This window comes from Lycium ferocissimum, chromosome 1 (genome assembly GCF_029784015.1).
Source record: "Lycium ferocissimum isolate CSIRO_LF1 chromosome 1, AGI_CSIRO_Lferr_CH_V1, whole genome shotgun sequence".
NCBI lineage: Eukaryota > Viridiplantae > Streptophyta > Magnoliopsida > Solanales > Solanaceae > Lycium > Lycium ferocissimum.
The window spans coordinates 18,340,874-18,352,146 of NC_081342.1; the positions used below are offsets into that span (position 1 = coordinate 18,340,874).

The 11,273-nt window shown below is 35.8% G+C and overlaps 1 long non-coding RNA gene across 1 annotated transcript; it reads left to right on the plus strand.

Annotated features, from left to right (window-relative positions):
* The first annotated feature begins 1,176 nt into the window (after positions 1 to 1,176).
* Positions 1,177 to 10,959, plus strand: LOC132069411 (uncharacterized). The gene is made up of 2 exons (XR_009417776.1): positions 1,177 to 1,406; positions 10,638 to 10,959. It is a non-coding gene; the product is annotated as an uncharacterized LOC132069411 (long non-coding RNA).
* Positions 10,960 to 11,273: the final 314 nt, after the last annotated feature.

The window sequence follows — 11,273 nt, forward strand, 5'->3', positions numbered from 1 at the left end:
ACTAAACTAGGCTAACCTATTGTAAGTCAACTAGGTTATCTCAATGAGTCTTCTATCTCGCAACAGTAGTGTCATAATAACCAGATGAACTTGAGGCAAAATTTTAAGGGCTGAGTAGGGAGGAGAATCCGGCCACGTTACCAATAAAAAATTACTAGTAAAATTTCAGTCCTTAGTGTTTTGTTATAAAAATGTGGATAGCGGGTCATTTTAGTGGGGCGGGTCACTAAATAATAAAAATGGGTGTGTTTATATTAAATAAGGATTTATCTTTTTTTTTTTTTTTTTAAAAAAATGCCTCATCAACAAAAGTTGACTTAAATGAGTTGAATGACTTTTGTACAAAGATGAAAGTTGAGTGACTTTTCAGTTACAAAACAAAATTGAGTGACTTTTTGTGTTACAATTACGATAGTTGAGTGTCCTTCTGAGAAATCAACTTAATTATTATGAGCACCTGAAACTTGTAAGCCATGAAAATTTCTTTGCATGGACTGAATTTCAGAATGGGTGTCCTAAAGTTCGAACTAAGTGTCCCGAAATTTGAATTGAATATCCTAAAGTTTGATGAGTGTCTTGAAGTTCGAATTGAGTCTCTTGAAATTTTAAGTGAGTGTATTAAAGCTTGAATTGAGTGTTCTGAAGTTTGAATTGTGTGTCCTAAAATTATTACTCCATATTTTAAAAAAGGTTTTTGCATTAAAAATGACATTGTTAGCTTCTTTTATTATGGGGTATAAATGATGAGTTTCTTGGATGGGAAATATATAGTGAATTACCTGCTTCATTAATTTTGAGTTACAAGACAACTATAGATATGTAGCAAGAATTTTTAGGACCCTGGATAGGAGATGCAGTCAAACCTCTCTATAATTGTCATTCGTTATAACAACCTAATTTTTGTGAACCGATTTTTCATGTTATATTACTTCTCTATAACAGTATTCTACCTATAACAACAGTGACATTCATTATAACGGTACACTCTTTGTAAAATTACCTCTCTATAACAGCAATAATCAAATATCGTGTTGAAGAAATACTGGGATTCTACCTTTCTTTTAAAAAAAAAAAAAAAAAAGGCAAGGTCACTGGATTAGTGGGTCCAGTGACTATTTTATTAACTATTTAATTCATCCAACAAAATAAAAAGGTCCAAAGCAAAAAATAAAAAGCAAAAGCCAAGTTTCTAAATTGGTAAAGTATCCAACAGAGAACTCATTCAAGCTCCATTCTCGAAAGCTCCGATGGTCTCTATCTGTGAAATCCACGATCTGAATGAAGCATTTCTTTTCGTGCAAGCTCGCAAAAAGCTTTTGGAAGCTCGAATTTGATGGGTACTGCTGCTGTAGTTGATGTGTGTTGCATCTTCTCGGTGTTCTTGAATCTGGTGTTTCATCTATAAGGTTTGTTGCAAATCTCCATCTTGTTCTCCTCTTTCTTGCTAGTTGTCTCCACGATCCAATTGGTGTTTGTTGTAGCTGATGTTGGTAGCTGCTGTATGTGTGTTGTTTTCTTTGTTTTTGATCTGTCGATTGCTTGTTGTTAATGTCGTTGGTTGTTGATTTCTCTGCTATTTACTTTGTCCACTTCTTGTTGTCATTCTGTGATTTGTGTTGTTGCTTTGTCCCAAGCTTCTGCGACTATCTCATGTATCGTTTTTCCAAGATTAGAGTTAATTTCTGTGTATTGAAGTTTGTATTCCATAATCCTATGTGGCCTGACGTCGGAAATTCCCATTTTCTCTTACTGTTTTTCCTGTTTTGCCCTTGTTCTTGATGTTTGTCTGATTTGTGAATATAGCTGCATTTATGTGATTGCTTCATCCTAATTCCTCCTGATTTTTACACAAGGGAATGAGTACCAATTGGTAATAATACCACCCAAAATGCAACCATCAGGTGTCTTAGTAAGAAGCATATGCTGCTAAAATTCACTATTTTTCCAACCTTGTGTGACAAAGCTCTCCTGATTTTGTGTGTCCTCAATGTTTCCAAATCTTTTGTACCTACATCAAAGAAAACAACTTTAGTATAAAATTGATCCTCCATATTCTTCCCCTAAAGGGTTTAAATATGGGAACCTCCTCCAAGAATCCTTTCTACTCTTCCTGCTATGAGTTGCTGCATTTCCTGATCCTTATGTATGGTACTCTCAATTTGTCACTGTTCACCAACCTCCTTCCTTGAATATCCATTTCCATAAAATTGGTGGCAACGAAATCTCCTTTGTCTAGAGCATGGTTAGCTAAATGATCAGCTACTTTATTGCCTTCCCTAAAAATATGTTCAATCACCACTATCTTTCCGTCCAGCAGTTTCCAGATCTCTTCCATTGTGGTGACAATTTGCCAAGGAACCTCCCAGACTCTCTGAATGATGTTCTTAAGGAGCAAGGAATCAGTTTCTATCACAAACTTATTCATCTGATTATCATCCAAAAACTTAAGAGCTTTAAGAATGGCCATAGCCTCAGCCTGAGTATTAGTACTCAATGAATCCCTCAGTTCCTGAGCCTGTACCTGTAGAACATCACCACTATCATCTCTCACACAGAATCCCCAAGAGCTTCTTCCAGGGTTCCCTCTAGAAGCACCATCAGTATTAACCTTAATCCATCCTCTATCAGGAAATCTCCATAGTACTGTGGTAGCTTTAATAGGTTGAGAATACCTATTTAAAGCATCCACTACAGAATTCCAATTATATGAAGCATACTTGAAATTTGTTCTTCTCACCTTCATGAATAATATCAGAGTATGCATAACCTGGTAAATCAGCTTTGTAGTTGACATCTTGCCCTTATGCCTTAATGTATTTTTCCTCTTCCAAATCTCCCAGAGTATAATTGCGGGGACAGCCTGAAAAATGTATTTGACCTCAGGTTTCACTGGTAACTCCCACCATTTATTTATGACATGGGTAATATGCAAATTCTGAATATCTATTCCAACTGGCCTACAAAAATGCCTCCAAATAGTCTGAGCATCAGTAGCATGAAGAAAAACATATGAGATATCTTCAATTTCTAGATTTTGACAACAAAAACACTTGGAAGGAAATTGAAGTCCCCATGTTTTTAGGTTGTCATCCAGAGGTAACTTGAATTTCGTAATCTCCACATAAAAAATGATATCTTTATAGGGAGCCCCTTGATCCACATCTGCCTATATAACTTGCTAGGTTCCCTCTTTTGCCTAAGTGATTGGAATGCTGATCCAACAGTGAATTTCCCTCTAGGTTCCATTTTCCAGTAAGCTTTGTCCACCTCCTTATCTTCTGCTAGGGGCAGGATGTTCTTCAGAATATGATTTGCTAGATCTTCAGGTAATACTTCCTTTAACATCTCCACATTCCACTGACCATCCTCTGCTACATCTTTAACTAAAATCACAGTGGGATCCCATTCAAATTCTACAGGGATAATGTAATAAAGGGGTCCAAAACCTGTCCAATTATCCATCCAGAAGTATGAGTTTCCTTGTTGAACTTTCCACCAAATCTCCTTTTCAATCTCATCTCTAGCTTTGAGCATCTTTTTCCATACATATGTGCCAGTATTCTTTTGAGGTGCTATTACAGCATGAAACTTCTTTAAATATTTATTACTCATGAAAGTTCTCCACAAAGACTGCTTAGTTCTCATATTCCACCATAACTTTGCAAATAAGGCCTTAAACACTTCTTGTAGGCTTCTGAAACCCATCCCTCCTTCCTTTTGTGGATGACATAATGTTGTCCAAGTAGCCCAATGTTTGCTAGAATTTCCAACAGAGTTACTCCAAAACAATTTAGCAAACAACCTGTGAATTTGAGCTAAAATTCCAGCTGGTGGATCACTAGCAGATAGAAGATGAATGGGCATACTTTGTAGTACATGCTTTATCAAGGTGGTTCTTCCTCCCACTGACAACAATTTACCAGTCCAAGAGCTAAGTCTGTTTTGTACTTTCTCCACTAGTTCTTGATAATGTACATACTGTCTTCTAGCATAGAAAATAGGAACCCCCAGATAAATGAATGGGGATTCTTTTCTTGGAATCTGAGTCACATTATTTACTAGATCAACAATATTTTGTGACACCGAATGATGCATATAAACAGCACTTTACCCTTTGTTGATTTTTTGCCCACTGATCATCTCATAGTCTGTCAATGTCTTCATAATCAATCTCATTGACTGTTCATCTCAGAGAGGTAAAAATTATTGTATCATCAACATTGTTATACCCTATTTTAACCGGAGTCAAAATAGTTTACAACATCCCGTTAATTCCGGGGTTATTTAAAGTTAAGAGTCGCCACCGAATTATTTATGGTGAATTAGGGCACCTAAGGTTATTACGGTAATTATCTAAAGTTGATTTTAAAAGTCTGCGAAACTTGAGATTCTAGGTAAGGGTCCAATTAATCTAGAGGGAAGGTATTAGGCATCCTCTAAGATCCATTAATAATGGTTAACCGATCGGACTCAAATTGTATTAAGCTAAGTGAAGCGTAATATTATAGAAAAGAAAATAGCTTTGTAAGTATTGCTAAAGTTATAGGTAGATATATAAGAATGCTATTTAAAACGGGACTTGTAAGAAATAATAACATTCATAAAAGGGTTTAGTTATAAATAAACTGAGAAAAACACAAAATGGTGCAATATTTTATAAATATTTGGAGAAAATAAATTACGCTGATTAACAAATTGAAACAGTGGTTTGTAAATTAATTTTAATAAACGTTTAAAGGTTTTATAGAAAGAATATTAGGTCGATATAAACTGTACAAAAGTTGTTTTAACGAATACGTATTTCAAATATTGGAAAGGAGTTAAAATGGAACTCTTATCCATGAAAAGTAGTTCGTTTTCCTTATTTCTCAAAATAAGTTAACTTAGTGTAAAATTTATGACGTTTCCAATTTCTAAGATAGTAAAAGTGAATCTTGATTCTTTTAACTCAAAATGTGTAGTCATGCTGTTTTGGAAATTAATCACTCTAATAAAGGATATTTTAGATGCTATAAATAATTTATCATAAAAAAAAAGGGATGAAACCTATAGGAATAATTGTTAGTTTTCATTTAAATTAACTCTCATCATACTAAACTAACCCGCTAATTCCGCTAAGGTTCATTCTAGCTAAGACAAACAAACAGAATGAAGTACCAGTTGCACAATACAAATTAAAGGCACAAGAAATAAATTAGAAGAGTAAATATGATTTAAATGGGCTCAGCCCATTTTAGGACTGCGGTTGTCCACTGCTGTTGGGCTTTGGCCCAGCGAAATTTAACAGATTCCGCTGCGGAGGGGCTGATGGGCTGACTCGATGAAAATGTTTCGTTGGGCTTCGGCCCAACATCGAATGCGGGAGGAGACGAGTCGCTTGGACTCGCGCGTGGTGGTCATGCATAAAATAAAAGAAAAAGGATTAGTATATAATCAATGAATAAGATTAGACACGCAAAATATAAGCCCAAGTGGATCAGTAAGTCGTATGCTTGCTTAATCACAATATATGCCTTATGTATTTAAAATACTACATACATTACTTTGAGATAGTGTAAAAACACATTCCAACTCGAACAGTACTCAAACATAAAATCTAAAGATCAATCCCACAAAACTCTTTTAAGTTATGGCATTTCAACATCTACACAAAGTAAACTTCTGGAGAAAAATAAAGTCAAAACTAAAAGAAACAATGAATTTCAATGAAAACTAATCTCCTCACAGTTGATGTTTTAATTATAAGAGAAAAAAGGTACTTTGTTCTTAGGCCTACATGAAGTTTTAAATCAAATAGTTGGTTGATATTTTAGAGAAGTCATGTACATCACAGAGGGACAGAAACCAGTAGCATGTTTAATCCGAAGCACAACAGTCAATAGATGAAGCCACGGTTTGGCTTCATGTTCAGCAGCCACAAGTAGCATAACAGCAATGGATGAACACAACAACTCATGGCAAAGTTTCACAAATGAGTGAATAACAAGAACCAACCAAGATACGTGCAGCGACGTGACCCAAAAAACAGCACATTTTAGCTCAAAAGAAGGCAGGAAAACAGCTCAAACAGTGTAGGCTCAAACCAATAATCTCAGTTTTATTCACCTGTAAACATGTAGCATACTGTATGCGCATAAGAGTAATTTAAGATCTCGCAAATGTGATTTTCAGAGCGGAGTAATCTCAGTCATGGCCAATAAGAATTCGTAGGCATTGTTTTGCGAAAATAGAGTCCTATATCACGGTTCGTCGTAGCATTCAAACAAGAACAAGACAAACTATGAAAAGCATTGAAACATTATTTCTAGCATTAAAGGAGCATATAACCTTACTGGACAGAGACAATAATAATACAAGTTAAAATTTACACCACAACTACGACTAAAGAGGGTAACACACAAATCTGATTTAAATTATTCCAGCTAACCCAAACAGACCAACATTTAGACATGATCCCAGAAACTCAAACAACTTTAAGATTATTGCACTCTATCATATTTCCTCGAACAAGATAAGAAGGAAAGTGGTGTAGTAGAGTAGCAAAATGTAACAGGAAAACTCGAAGAAGGAAAGTAAATGAAAAAGCTGACTTGTGCTTCAACATACAGAGGAAACTAGATATCTAATGAATCGAAACTAAGAATGATCCACCCGAACCGAAAGTGTGCAAAAATAGCAGAAATGAATCAAACTAAGTCATCGGGGCAATTGACTGAGATACTCATGTATCAGATGGTATGGGTTTTTGACATCCCAAATAGAACATAACAACATACCTCCGGACTACTTTACATATGAATTCTAACACGAATATTGATAGCTAAACTTTACTAAGAACACGGATTTTATCTCAGTCAAACAATGACTTTTCAGAGGCCAAAAACAGTAATTGTGACACAGATTTAAATCACCAATGCTAACAACAAGACATTAAAACATGATTTTTTTTTTTAGACAAACAGAACTTTAAAAATAATCAGAATGGTGTCGAATTTTACCTCTTGTGGGTGCAATGAACTGGGACGGGGGGTTGCGAACCTACTCTCGTAACGACAGATCCGAAACTCGACAAAATGGGCTCGAACGCCTCCCTTATAGCTATCAACCAACAGAGACTAATGAAATGCTTAAAAAGAAAACCCCCGACTCCGTTTCTTCCTCACAGATAGGAATAAATCAGACCCAAGCAAATAAATATTAAGCTCTTATTTTTTAAGCGACGACTAACTAATGTTTTCTTAGATATGAATCCTAGCCAAAGAATCCCAAAAATCCCCCCTTTTGCTGGAGATATCAGTAATATATATAGGAGGAAAAGACTAGGGTTTGGCCATTTTTGACGGACCCGAAATCCGGATTTCAACTCAATTTTTTCGATACAAATTTGAAATCTGAGTTGTGCCAAAAATCATTAATGATCTCTGCCTATCAATTGTACCCGAAAATCAGAAAGATTGAAAAAAATAAATGGGAAAAGAAACATTACCATTTGACGGGTCAATTAATTTAGAAAACAACAAAGAGTGTTAAAGCCTTGCCAAAAATGGGTAAGCAAGATTTGGAGGCGACGAAAGCATGCTGAGCTTTGCCCTAAGTGGCCAGAGACAGCTCATCCGGAGCTGGGTTCCGTTTGGATTCAAGGTGAAGTTTTTTTTTTTTTTTTTTTTTTGTTCTGTTCGCTGAAAAAATGAAAGGGAAAAGAGGAAAAACGGGTTTTGGCATGTAAAAGAGAAATGGGCTGGGTTTTTTAAATTCGGATTGGGCTGTGTTCGCTGGTGGGCTGGGTAGTTTTGTGGGCTGATCTATTTTTAGAAAAAAGGACTGGTCATGAATTGGGCCAGTAATTTGGCTGAAAATTATTGATCCTTCCTCCTTTGTTTAATTATTCATTTGGGCTTCTAATTTAACAACTAGTACAATATATATTATGTGAAGATAAATAATAATTAGTATGTCAAAAGTAAAGGATTTAATAAAGTAAAATTAATTTAACGAGTACAAATCCTAAAATCAAATGACGACGAACCATTTTGAAAGTTGTGATAAAGCAATGCTAGTAACGTTGACAGTAAAATAGTGAAAATAAGGTGTTTAGCTCGTCAATAAATTTAAAAGCCCAAGAAAAATAAATTAGAATAAAGGAGGGACAAAATTGGGTGTCAACAAACATATGCCAAGTGATTGATATAGGGACTTCACTTTGGCATTCCAAACTCTTTGAAGCCCTTTTACCATGCAGTGCATTTAAGGCTCTAGTTAAACATTCAGCAGCCAATATAAATAGTGTGGGAAAGGATCTCCTGTTTAACCTCTCTTATGGATCTGAAAAAACCTTTTGGCTGTCCATTTGTCAGAATTGAATAAAAATTATTAGATATAATCCTGAATACCATATCAATCATCCTTTCTACAAATCCCATCTTCCTTAGCACCTTGGTCAAGAATAACCAAGATACTCTGTCGTAAGCTTTTGTCATGTCAAGCTTAATGACTACATTAGCAGGCTTTCCTCTGATCCTTAAATCATGTACTATCTCTTGCACCAACAAAATATTCTCTATAATGCTTCTACCCTTGATAAATACAAATTCTTTGAGGGGAAATAAGATCTGGTAATAGCTTTACCATTCTATCATGAATTATTCTTGAAAAAATCTTACTAGTAATGTTACTCAAACTTATAGGCCTTAAGTCTGAGAAAGTAGTAATCTCTTTATTTTTTGGAATCAACACCAAATTAGTGCATGTAATATATCTGGGAAGTTCATGGCCACAAAAGAAAGATCTCACCATCTTGGTCATATCCTTGCCAATAATATCCCAGCATGCCTGAAAGAATCTACCAGTATATCCATCTGGGCCTCCAACACTTTCAGCATTCAAACCAAAAACAGCCTTTTTGACCTCCTCTTCCTCAGGTAGTTCATGCATTTCTTTCATTCTGAGCATCAGTGATCATTTTGGGTATGTGCTTAAGCATCTTAAAGTCATCAGGAATATTTTCTTCACTGAATTGATTAGTGAAGAATCTAATGGCCTCTCCTGCTATATCATCCTCTCTGTCTAGCCATACTCCACCATTATCCTGAATTCTTTTAAGTTGTAATCTCCTCCTTTTTCCATTAACATGAGCATGAAAAAATTTGGTATTTCTATCCCCATCTTTAAACCATTGCATCCCTGCCTTCTGTTTCCAAAACTTCTTCTCAATAGCATAAAACCTTATCAAATCAGCCCGGACTTTCTGTAATTTTTGTCTTTTCAAACTACTGGGATGTTGTTCAAATTCTTGTTCATGGATCTGGACCACCTCCTCCAATGTAGCAATTTGTCTGAAAATATCACCATAGGTTTCCTTGCTCCATATAGAAAGGGCCTTACTGACCTTTTTTAACTTCTGATGGAAGTTATAGAAGGGATCTGAGCTGTAGTTTAGAACCAAGTTATGCTTCACTACCTCCTGAAACTTGTGATGCTCTACCCAAAAATTCAAAAACCTGAAAGATTTTTGAACAGGCATAGTGTCTTGATTCAGGTTAATCAGCAATGGAGAATGATCTGAACCTTGCTTAATAAGGTGCTCCACTTCTAGATTTGGATAAATGTTCTGCAGTGCTTGATTCCCTAAACACCTATCCAATCTTTTAAAAATGCAAGCCTGATTTGACCTTCCATTCCACCAAGTGAACATACTCCCAGTAAAACCAAGATCAACTAGTTGACAAGAATCAATACAGTGCCTAAAATCTTCAGTCTCTGCAAACTGCATTGGAAGTCCACCATATTTTTCTGCAGCCTTAGTAATGATATTAAAATCTCCTCCAACTAGCCAAGGGAGATTTATATGAGTAGCAATATCATATAAATCCTCCCACAATGCTTTTCTGGTATCTCTATCAGTGCTAGCATAAATCACAGTCATTACAAAATCTTGTCCACCATCCAGTTAAGTAAGTTTGAAGGACAGTAGTTGATCAGTGTCCTTCAAAATTTCCACTTGAATTCCAGCTTCCACGAATATCCAAATCTTCCCATTTATATCGTAAGGAACAGTCTCCATATTAAGCTATAGTCTATACATGTTAATGTGTCTAACATGCTGAAATGGTCCCATGAGTGCTATCACATTGAATTGTTTTTGCCTATGTAATAAAACTACTCTTTCAAATTCCTGTTGAGTGTTAACAGACCTTATGTTCCAAATGAGAGAGCAATTCATTGTGAAGTGGATTTGGCAAGTGCTTTCCTTGTTTGTACCCCTCCATTTGTCTTAGGGGGTACACTTTTATCTCTTTGTCTGTTATGCCTGTTCTCCTTTTTTGCCTTTGCATCTTTTTTTGGAAAATTATCGATTTTGACAATTTCCTCAAGTATCTTATTTTCTTCCTCATCATCATTACCAATGTTCGTCTATTGTTCAGTTTCCTTTTCAGAGGATTCATTAGTGTTGTGATGACCTTCTTGAGAATCATTTTTTTGCCCATCTGCCTTGTCTATGGACTCTCCTGTGATTGCCACCTCTACTTTTTCTTTGCTAATGTGATTATAACTGTTATTTTCCTTGCTAATAGTTGTATCAAATTGTACATCTTGGGTGTCTGCAATTGCTGATAAACCCGTTAATATTGAGTTTGCAGGTGAATCAGTTTGACACCTCTGTGGTGCATCTGCTGAAGTTTGATTATCATCAGGAGGTTTTTTAAGAGTCTATTCTTCCACTGGGCTGCCACTTGCTTGTTCTCCACCAGTATCCACTTGATTTCCATGTTGCAAAGAGTTCTTTTGAACCGCTGAATCATTTTCCACCTGTTGCTGCCTGCTGTATTGTATTGGACTTTCTTTGTCCAACATATTTCCTTATTTTTCCTCCATATTTCTTTGTGGTTTTCTTTCTATATTTGATGCTGCCCCTTGTTTGTGTTTCCTTGTTGTTCAATTATGTTTGCACTGTCACTCTTATCCTCGATGTTGTATTCTGTGCCTTGATTGAACTTCACTACATCTCCTTTACTGCCTTTTTCATGCATCTTGCCAAAAGCTTTCTCTACCCAAGGCTTGGTAGTCTCTTTAATCTCCCCACTGCTTGTGTTAAGTTTGTTAGAATCATCTTGCATATCCTCTGTTAAATCCACCAGTGTGTCAAACTTGTTTGTGGTTGTTGAGTCCTTAGCATTGGTATTTCCTTCTTGTTGAACTACTTCCTTGCCATTGCCCTTATTTTCTTGTTTTGAACCACATTCTAATTCTCATACACCAACTTACCATTTCTGTAT